The 11,304-nt window shown below is 39.2% G+C and overlaps 1 non-coding gene across 1 annotated transcript; it reads right to left on the bottom strand.

Annotated features, from left to right (window-relative positions):
• Positions 1-687: 687 nt before the first annotated feature.
• On the bottom strand, positions 688-10,564 carry LOC101932005 (uncharacterized). Its single transcript, XR_002889076.3, has 4 exons — positions 10,308-10,564; positions 10,157-10,197; positions 8,682-8,742; positions 688-767 (listed from the first exon to the last, which is right to left on the bottom strand). It is a non-coding gene; the product is annotated as an uncharacterized LOC101932005 (transcript).
• Between the last annotated feature and the right edge of the window lie 740 nt (positions 10,565-11,304).

Here is an 11,304-nt window from a genome sequence, read left to right on the forward strand (position 1 = left end):
TTTTCCTGTAAGATAAAAAATAACTATGTGGTTATGTGTTGTGAGATTTTTAAAAGTGTAGTGTTTAGAAACGGAAACAACAGTAGACATCAAAGGAACTTCTATACAGGAACTCTTTCAGTAATACTACAGTGAATTTGCCAATCTAGCAGCCTAATCTGCACTTTGTGCCAGACTCAAATTATTTAATAGCATTCCATTTTAAACATTTGAGGAGAACATTTTACACCTTTCCAACTTTTCTTCCCACCTGGTAAGGCTTAATGAGGTATCAGAGTGATGAATAAATCTTTGTTCAATACAGCCTACATTTTAAATTGCCCTTTTATTTCAATTTTTTGTCCCAATCACTGTTGTCTATGTCTGTGAATTATTTTTATGCAGTCTTTCTGGGGATGATAATTATAGTTCTCTACCTCACACAAAAAATAATTCAATCTTTGTCAGAACTCAGGCCTGGTCCCCACTAAGCCCCCACTTCGGACTAAGGTACGCAAATTCAGCTACGTTAATAACGTAGCTGAATTCGAAGTACCTTAGTCCGAACTTACCGCGGTCCAGACGCGGCAGGAAGGCTCCCCCGTCGATGCTGCGTACTCCTCTCGGCGAGCTGGAGTACCGGCGTCGACGGCGAGCACTTCCGGGATCGATCCGGGATCGATTTATCGTGTCTTAACCAGACGCGATAAATCGATCCCAGAACATCGATTGCCTGCCGCCGGACCCTCCGGTAAGTGAAGACGTACCCTCAGTGTAGGACAGTTGAACTGTAATGGAAACAATTTTCCATTGACTGAGATTTTTCTGAACCCTACTTTCTGATGGTGAAGTGTCACGACTGTGTCAATGAATTTATTATTTCTAATTTTTCATATTTTAGCTTTTTTGAACACAGTTCATTAAAGAGCAGTCTGGGACAAAGAGGAAAAACTATTTAAACTTCAACTTCAGAGTGTCCGCGCTATACAGCTTGGACACTCATCACCTGAACTGTTCCATCCCTTATTTTGTTTTTCTGCAATTGTGAGCAGCTCACTTGAAAAAGTTCTAAGCAGAGTAAATTTTTGTTTATTTCATCTTATTTGTTTGAAATTGGAAAAAAATCTCAATTTGTCAGTAATCAAGTACACTAAATTAAACCATAAAGTATCCTATGTATAATATATAAGCACATTTAAAAAACAAACATCCCACCCACCCACCCTCATGATGATAAAATCTCACAACTGATCTTTCTTTCTATCTCTGTGGGCCAAATTCTACACTTGGTTAAACCTGTGCAACACCACTGACTTCAGAATGTGATTCTACTTAGGGCTAGTGCTCCGGTCTACCCTACCATGCAAGAGACCTCAGTTCTAGCCCCAGGCTCAGTATTCAACAAGTTGTGAGCACTACTGGGGCTTTTCTGATGTTTAGGGCCCTGCTTTATTATGCATGAAACCCAGGTTATATTTGGCCTGTGTGTGACTACTAATAACCTGGGTTCCGTGCCCAATCATAGTCCCTCATCCTCTTTGTATTCATCAGGATATGTCTGAAATATGTATAGATGCCTCTTTGCCAGACCAAGTACAGTCAATAGTTGTCCCAACTAAACTTAGATAAGTACCGTGTAATATTTGCAATCATAAACTGTACCAACTATATGCAGGGTCTCATGAGTAACCTGTTTTCAATAGGTTAAACCAGGATGAGGTTTTTTAATATAAAATTTAAGGTATTGCATACGTTTCTTCATCCAACTTGAATAGTGATATTATCAATTTCCTTTTGAGCTTCCAGACAGAAATGGTATGCTTTCCCCCCAACCCACTGGAATTCGAGTGCAGGTTTGCTGCTTCCCTTTCTTAGTGATGAGAACTGCCTTCCTCCCATGAATGGCATGGTATTTATCAGAGGTAGTTTTTATAGGTCCGGAAAACTAGTTAGTCCCAGTTTCAGGCATTCTCTATTTTAAAAACAGTTTAACTAATGTGTACCACATTACACTTAGTTTTAATTACAATCCAAATTGTGGTTACATAAGGCAGTAGATTCAGAGATTAATTTAGGGTTTTACAAATAAAGTAAAACTGCAGTGGGCATAATACTAATATATGTAATTATAATATTGAACATCTGAATGTCTGTATACTTTTTGGTTAGGTATTTTTTCAAGGAAGTTATACACATCACGACTCGTTTCAGTTTTCAATATTATATAAACAAAATTCAAACATTCAATTATATGAAAACAACGATAATGCAGAGTTGCAGGTTTGAAACACTGAGCAATCAGAAGCATACAGAGTTACAGATTACCAGTCCAGGTCCATTTGGCCATGCAGCATTCTGGAGCAGAATACCAACTTTGCTAGTATTTTATTCTGAGCCTATTCCTCAGTTTTGAATGGATATATCCAAAGTTTGAAAAAAATTATTCTATGCTTGCTGGACACTGATGCAATTGCACTATCAGTTCTGTGAAATCAGATGGAATATCAGCATTCTTCAGGTTCTTCCACTATGTTTTACAGGGGAAATTTTCTTCCTTGATAGTGGATGAAAACATTGATTTTGATACGGAGCTTCTTTTACTTTAAATGTAAGTAAATATGCTAGTCGGGATTTTTGCTGAGCAACCTTTGCCTTGTAATTTCTTCTTGTTCAGCTGACAATTTCTTTCCTGCATATTTTGGATGAAGGAGGTTGGCCAATATGCGGAGTAATCACCTCATGAAATCTCTTTTGTACTTTTGCTTTGTGTGGTGCAAGGTTTTCATTATCAGTAGATCCAAATATATTTTTTATGCAACATCAACTGTTTGTGTCCCTTTGGAGTGTGTCAAGTGCTACAGCAACTGGCTTCAACTTACTGATCATGTTCTTTGCTTCCATTAAATCCCCTGATGATTAATTAGACTGATCATTGTATCTTCAAGTTCTGCCTTATGATCACTTGCAACCCTGAGATAATGAGGTCAGTTTTTAACGCATGGTTCCAGCCATGTTATATGACTATTCCATCATGTGTCACCAGGGATTTGGGGTTTTACAGATTTTGACTCTTTTTAACCTGGCTGATGGGGATTACAAAAATACTTTTGTAAATCTACAACGTTTCATCAGCATCCTTTGGAATAAGGTCCTGTTCAAGTAGTTAGCCAATGTGATACATATCCATATGTAACTAAAGTGCCGTCACCTTCTTCCAAATCACTTCCCATACTTTGCATCTTTTTTTCATTGTCTGCCAGGTAGGTTTTAACAACACAACTCTACAGTTCATTTGCTAATGCCTTAGCCTTTTTTCTTGCCGGTGTAGCACAGTACTTTCCAATCATCTTACTGCTTACAGTATCACATACTGATACATAAACTACAGTTTTCCCTATCTGCACAGTTAGCGATTGCTGGGAAATTGTGCACATTACACTAGCCATCTTGTATTAATGTAATTGCTTTTCCGTGTAATCTGTTGCATGCTTTCACACACAAGCCATGTGTAACTGCATCTAGCATTTCAGCTGCTACCTGCTTTTGATTGCGTGCTTTGTAGCCTGGCCTTAGGCTGCTGATCATTGCTTGAAAAGTTGGATGCTTAGTAATCAAAAAGGGAATATTACAGCCGTAAAAAAATTCTATCTTTTGTTTAAATTTTAGATTTGTTTTTGTTACAAATACATCCATTTGTGGGGGGAAAATGTGATACATCTTCCTCATTGTCTTTGGACAACCTTGATCTGGATTTCTTTTGATGTACTTAGCAATATGGTAATACCAGTACCTTCATCCTCCCTGTCTGATTCTCAAAACTTTCCTACGTTTAACCAAAGTCAGTGGTTCTGATGTCACTTTGTTCTTTCTACTGCATTTTGCAAAAAGTGTTTCCTCATACGGTCTGCCTTCCCACTCACTTTTTCTTTGCAGTTTCTGCATCTAAGACTCTTTGCCATCTCCATAATCTTTCTCAAAATACCCAGGAATTGGACCAAGTGGCCTTCCACCTTTGCTCATATTGAAATATTCTGACCTGAGTCATTGTACTCACTGAGTTCAGTTGCATACCAGCGTGCCAGATCAAGAGACTGAGTACTAGACAGGACAGTTAGTTTGACACTTTACCTCAAACAGAAACTGAAACTTCCAAATCTGGGAATTCCCCTTTTTTTTTTTTTACTAAAAAAACATAATTTTCATTGTTAAAGGGGGAATTCCCTGATTCAGAAGCTTCAATTTTAGTTTGAGATCGCCAAGGCAATAGTATACAGCTTTAGGGTGATGTTTTTTTGGTTTAATTTAATTAAAATTAAACAGACCATATTATTGCAAAACTATTATCAAGTTGCAAAATGTTCCTGTAATTTTCATTAGTATATTCTAATAATTTATGTTTCCCAATATCCCTGTTTAAGCTAGTATTTACCAGCATTTTGTCCTAAACTAGTTTTTTCCCCCAGGAAATTGCCAATCCTGCTTCCTCCATTGTTTTTCTCTCCAATATGTCACCATCACATTGTCCTTCTTCCAAGTGAAGAGCGTAAGATGCTGAGCCTGTGAGACCCATAGATCAGCTAGGAGCAGATGCTTCATCAGCAGTGAATCTAACACCTTTGCACTGGGGTGCATCCCTGCCACAATACACCTAAATTATTTTTTAATACCAGGACAAATTTTTTCTCCATACATGGCAGCAAAGCCTGAAGTCAACGAAGAAGTTGGTAATAAGGTCTCCTATGAAGATACAAATGTTGCAGTAAGAGGTGTCAACTGATCTAAACCTACTAAGAACACATTCTTGGAAATGCTCAGCTTCAACTGATCCCACATTCTCGGTCAATGCACCAATACTGCACAGTTCTGAATCCGTGTGCCATCACAGCAGTATTGATTTTAAAAAGAATGCTGGCATACAGTGATATGCCATGGTGAAAATAATGGCCTGTCCTGAAATTTAACATTTTAATATTAATTTTTCCCTCATGTAGATCAGATTTGAATTCTAAAGGATCTATTTGATCATTGACACACAAATCATAACTCCCATTGAGGCCACTGGGAATTACTCCTATAAACCCATCCATTACCACACTATTTTGCAAGTTCTCTTTACACTGAACTTCTGTTTAAAGATGATCTGCAAAGGGGGTGGAGGGGAGGGCAGGCTTTGTGCCATTTCTTGCTTCTTGCATAGCCTCACCACCACCACCTGTTCACTTTTACCTTCAAAACACCAAGTCTTGTCTTTTCTGGTTTTGCTGCAGGTCTTCTTGGAGGACCCAGACATATGGACTGGGAACCTTCCTAACCCTTAATTGAATGGTCAGAGTGTTGAATCTTTGTCAAAGATATTTTCTTCCAACTGTTAGGCATATAAATTAAATAGATTTTAACAAAAGCAAATGACAAAACAAAAAGGGTTTTTAAAAACATTATCTATGTTGTCCAGGAAAAAAGTAAGCCATGGCCTGAAATTCTAATGTTTAAAGGGGGGAGGGGAGAAGAAAACCCCAACATTTCTACCCTTTATACATCATAAAGAAGTAAAAAGGTGTCCTTTTTTACTTCACAATGAATGAAATGAATAAATGAATTAAAGTAACACAAGCTAAGGACTGATCCCTTAAACTTAAAGTTACTTTCAAACTATGCCATGTGTATGAAATGTTTCCAAAAATCCACAGAAGAAAACTATGTACATTTTTCTGTCTTTTCAACCCTGTTTTAATTTATTATTGGTGTTAATATTACAGAGTGCAGGGAAAGATTCCCTAACCTGGTACTAGCACATCATAAGTGTAAATCCAGAAAAAGCCACCTGTATTAAGCAGAGTAAATACTGAAAATTGAAAACATCTCTAAGGTGTTTTAAATTATACATTCTGTAAAACACATTTAATAGGAAAACGTACATACAGAAACGCCTAGAGAAGTGAACAGACTTCAATAAAGTTATGCAAAGGATGAATTTGTGCTACTTAACAAGCCTACAATAGCCACAATTTTAATTTACTGTAAGTTTAACCAAATAAATAATACATCTTCACTTCGGTCAAAGAGTAAAAGGTTAAAAGAAATGGGCCTAAAAGTGTTCCCACTGAAGTCTAACACCAAAACTTTCACTGACTTCAGTAAAAGCAGGACTGAGCCCTTGATTCTGCAGCATACCAAAGGTAGGTAAAAGTACTTAATAATTGCATGGAAACAGTACTCAGTCCAATGCAGATAAATTATTATTATTTTAAACATTTTAAATGAAGGAATAGTCCTGCATATTTGAACTGCAAAAAAAAAATATTTGGAATAAATGACTATACTATTACTATGTCAATGGCAACTATGTCCACGTTAGTAATGAAAGAAGTATGTCAGTGGTCTGATTTCATTACAGTCAGTGGTATTGTGCCAAAAAGGGAGGTTGGGGAGATTACGAAGGCAAATTCTGCCAAGACTTACACCTCGAGCAACCCTGCACAGGGTGCAAGCCAATGTGGAATCTGGTGTCTCTTATGCTGAAATATTGATGGAAGAATCACAAAAAAGTTGTGGAATTTTGGCTTATCCCAAAAAACTTTCTAAGACCAACGAACTGAAATTTCAATTAGACTGCACTACAGAGTTAACAATGGAAAAACTTAACAGATGGGTAATTATGTTTGATTATTTTTCTGCATTTGGATAACTCTAATTTATATGTTAGGTTTGGCATGCATACTGGTCTGATTTATAGAACTATTTGCTGGCAAAATCAATGGCCACTTTGGCCTAAATGGGGGAGGGCGGATTGTTACACATATGTCAAATTCATATCACATATAAAAGTCTGCCTGCTATCTCAAGATTTGTATTAATCTTTACAAAACATCGGCAGTTTGTCCTCCTTGGTGTTGGCAGACTGGGAAAAATAATGGTCTATATCCCATCAGAAACTCCAAAATTGGTGCAAATTGAAAGACTGTTAACATGATTTCTATTCATAGTTTATTTCCCCTTTCAATTCCCTACCTCAAAATATTCATTTGTATGAAAATGAGTTAAATCTTTCCATAAAAGTAGATTCCAGAAAGAACAGGAATTTGCATGACTTGTTTGAAGATACAATTTATAAAGTTTCAGTAGACAAATATGAAAAGTGGCCTTCATAATAGATTTCATATCAAGATAGTTTCCAACAAAAGAATCAGACAAATATAATATAGTTTATCCTAATTAATTTAGCGTTATCTTTATGCAAATATTGTACTCGGATGCCTCACATTTCAGGCCAAATTCTGGGCTAATATACACCCTATGTAATTCCACTTCAGAAATGAGATGGCACCTGTGTAAATTAGCACAGAATTTTGTCCTTTGTCTATTAATGAGCTCTTCTAAGAAGCCTGATGATAGGGTTTATGTATAGCCTTAGAAACATTTTATCAGTACATTGATTTTACTATACACACAAACTGACAAAAAATATTTCCATCAATAATAACTGAAATTCACAGACCAGCAAAGTAAGAAAAATGCTGCTTGAGAACTTCTTAAAGTTTGACTTAAGGCTGTTTACTTTGTATGTTTTGACATGGGATGATGACAACTTGTGTTTTAACTATTACAAAGCATTAGCTTTTTGAATCTCAATGTCTACTATCATTAAATAATTGTTTGACTCCCCTCCCCAAGATTTTGCACAACTATGAACATTTACATTGATACACCTTGGCTACTACATAAACAGGCTTGGCAGAATTCTGCCAAGCCTGTTTATGTAGTAGCCAAGGTGTATCAATTTTATCAGTGCATGGATTCCCAACTTTTTCAAGTAATGGGCACATTTTCAATAAAAAGTTTTACTGGGACAAGAAATATCAAATTTTACTCAGTTTGCCTTATCAGAGCCTACAATAGTAATAAAAAACTAAAGACACCTTTCCTCTGTATTTGTCCTACTGTCTGAGGGTCATCACCTCCTAAATTGGAAGCCCCTGTGTCAGAAGATGCTATATTTATATTAAGAGGTTACCATGTTTGACCTCTAAGATTATTTCTGTATTTGTGATAAATATTTTATAGTATAAGAAATAGATTAAAAATAAAAATGCAATGAAAAATACTAAGAGGGAAATTTAAATGATTTAATTGTTGTAGTGTTGCGCAACAATTACATTCAACATACAGTAAACCACAATTCAGCTGGGCTGAGACCTACCTTTCCTTTTTTGGGGAGCAATTAGCTCCCCCAAAGAGGTTTTCCTGTTGAAAATTTACCTCATAAAAAGCAAATTTGTTTTGTATGTTAGGTATTTGCTATACAGACTTAACACTGTTTTATTTGCTATGTGCACTGATCAATTCTTTGTTGTTGTTGTTTTTTGTGATGGACTTGGTGGCATGTTGCTTTGTTTGCGTGTTCCCATATATGCAACTTATGTTTCTTTACATGACAGTACACATTTTCTCTTGTTCTGATTAAATAAACCTCACTGCATGAAGACTGATTTCAGGTTTCTGTTGAAAATGTCTAAAAATGAAAAATCCAACTCACAAAGGCTTTTAGAGTGCATTAATCATTGTATGGCAAATCCCCAGAATCCCAAAGGATGTCTTTAAAGGTCATATTTCTGAATGTGGTGAGGGTTGGGGGAAGGAGGTTAATTCTGATATTTGATAGCATGGGAAACTACTGATTCTTTGCTAAAACAACTAATTCTTACCATTTTTAGACTCTTAAGTCTTGGGACTGCAGTTTCTCTCCGGTACCACAAAGAGAGTAATCTACAAATGATTTAAAAAAAAAATCATATCACCATAACTGTCACAAAATTCAAACGGTTTTGGCTCATTTGCTATAATACTGGCTAAATATATGCTTCAGTGGCTAAGATCAAAAGGCATGCAAATTAACCTAAAAACGTGTATTTATATAGCATGCGTCTGTGTGCTTCAGTGGTCTATAGGCTTAAATATAGGACAAAGGAATCCCTGTTACCTGGATTTGCAAAGCCCTGTGCTATTCTTAGCACTGCACATCTTTGAAGTGCACCATACTTAATGGTTAACCCACTAGACAAGAGGACAAAAATAGATCATTCTGTACTGAATGTAAAGGTTGTTCATTGTTCCCAGACTTACTACCATCTATAATCGTTTGCAATCAAGACAGCAAAAATAAGTCACACTTCCATAAAATGTTATGATCCAGGGGATATTTTTGGAAATAGCATTGCATTACGTAACCCCCTTCTCTCTCTCTCTCTCTCAAATACACACACATACACCCCTACCCACTCCCCAAATTCTTAAATAGGAAAATAATGAATATCTAACGTTATATCATTTCATCTCAATTCTACATTTAATTACTGTACTACAATGCAATCCCTACTTTATTTACTATGCACACAGCACAGTCCCTCTATCTTATAGTTGGTGGCAACATTAGTATGTATGGAATAAAATTTCTTATACTAAGTATATTAAATGTATACAGAGCATATGCATATATACAATTTAATTAGCTACAACTCATTTACACGCATACATACACACACACACACAAACACTATATATAAGATTGCAAGTTCACATGTAGATACGTGTATATAAACCTTTGCGGAAAAGTCGATCACTAAATCTGCATAAAAACACTTAAAGTGTGGCTGTTTTTTTGTAATTGCTGCACATGCAAAAATGCCTACGATTGCTGCAAGAAGAATGACTGCTTTCTAAAAATATACCCCGGCAGCTAGAGAGGAATCCACTGTCAGGGCGGCGAAAGAGAAGATTCATTTTACAAGGGGGAGAAAATCCCACCCGAGAGTCGTGCATGCATGCTAGGAAAGCAAAGTGCTGTCGATTTAAAAATGCATTTTTGTGGTTATAATTGCAAAAATGGGAGGGAACCACAGCTTCAGAAAACCCCTGCATATTTTCCCCATTAGTGCATAAAAATCCCAAACTCAAAAATACAGACTTAAAGCAGAAAGGGTTAAGCAAATATGTATACTGCACGTTTCTCTTTTTTAAGAAAGCCTATTTTGAAATGTGCAGCCGGGGGTGAAGAGGGGGGGAAGTGAATTTGCTGCAGCAGAGTCCAGCCAAGGGCAAAAAGAAATGAAAAGAAACAAAGAAAAGAGAGGGAGGGGATGCAGATCTCTCCGAGCTGTGGATTGGAATTGCATATACTTACAGACAAAAGCCCCTGCTCCCTTTCTGTCCTTTCTACATGATCTGAAACACAAATGTGGATTAAAAAGAGGGCAGCATGCTCCAGAAGGGAATTTATAGTTGGGGGGGGGGGAGTGGGTAGGGTTGGGGGTGTGGGGAAAGAATGACTGCACCTCTTCCAAAGTGCAGCAGCCTTGGAGGAAAAAAGAAAAGGGGTGGGGGCAGCTGGGAGAAAGTCTCTCCCTCTCCCAGGCTGGGGTTTGGTTGCCTGTGCTGGTTCTATTGAACAATGAGCTAATTCTGATGGTGGCTGGCTGGCTGCCAGCTCTCCCCCTCCTCCCCTCGTTACACACACACACACTCTCCCCCCACCCCCCTCCGCTTTGCTGCTGCAGAGCCAGACTGCTTAGTCTGCAATAATCCTCAACTCAAAGTCCCCCCGCTGTCTAGCAGCCAGAGACCCAGCCGACCAATCACTGCGCACGGACTGCGGAGAGCACTGGCAACCCAGCGGCAGCCGCCTCGCTGGAGGAAGGGGGGAGGGGTTTGGCTCGGTTCGGCTCGGCTCGCCCCTCTTTCCTCCGGCGGTGCTGCTGGCCCTGTTGCCTGGGCCTGAGCTCCGAGCCGGGGAGGAGCGAGCAGCCATTGGCGCGCGCGGCCGTCGGTCAACCTCCCCCCCTTTTCCCCGGAGAGCGGCTGCTGCTTTCCAGACAAATAATCCGGAGCCGGGCTGGTGGGGTGCCAGGCGGGGAGGCTGGCCAAGGAGCTGCACAGCCGCGGCGCCCTGCCAGTCCCAGCGCGCGGGTGGCGGGAGGGAGCGAGCAGCCCCGCGCTGTAATAATAAACCTGCAGCGGTAGCAAAGGGCATCTGAGGAGAAGGGGAGGGAGCTGCCGCCGCCGCCGCCGTGTTGCTTCTCCTGTGCCTGGCTGAGAGGGGAGAGAAAATGGTGCGCGGGGAGGAGCGGAGGAGATATAGGCCAGGGACCAAAGCAGCGGCCCAGGGCGCCCCAGGCATCGCTCACAGCCCGGGGGAAACACCAGGAGAGAGAGCAACCTCCCTCCCCGGCGACCCTGCGTCACCCAGGCACAGATGCACACCGCAGTGCCGCCCAGGGACAAAGAACCAGACAGGGCAGTGGGAGAGCAGGAGTGGGGTGAGCACAGCTCCCT

This window comes from Chrysemys picta, chromosome 6 (assembly GCF_011386835.1).
Source record: "Chrysemys picta bellii isolate R12L10 chromosome 6, ASM1138683v2, whole genome shotgun sequence".
NCBI lineage: Eukaryota > Metazoa > Chordata > Testudines > Emydidae > Chrysemys > Chrysemys picta.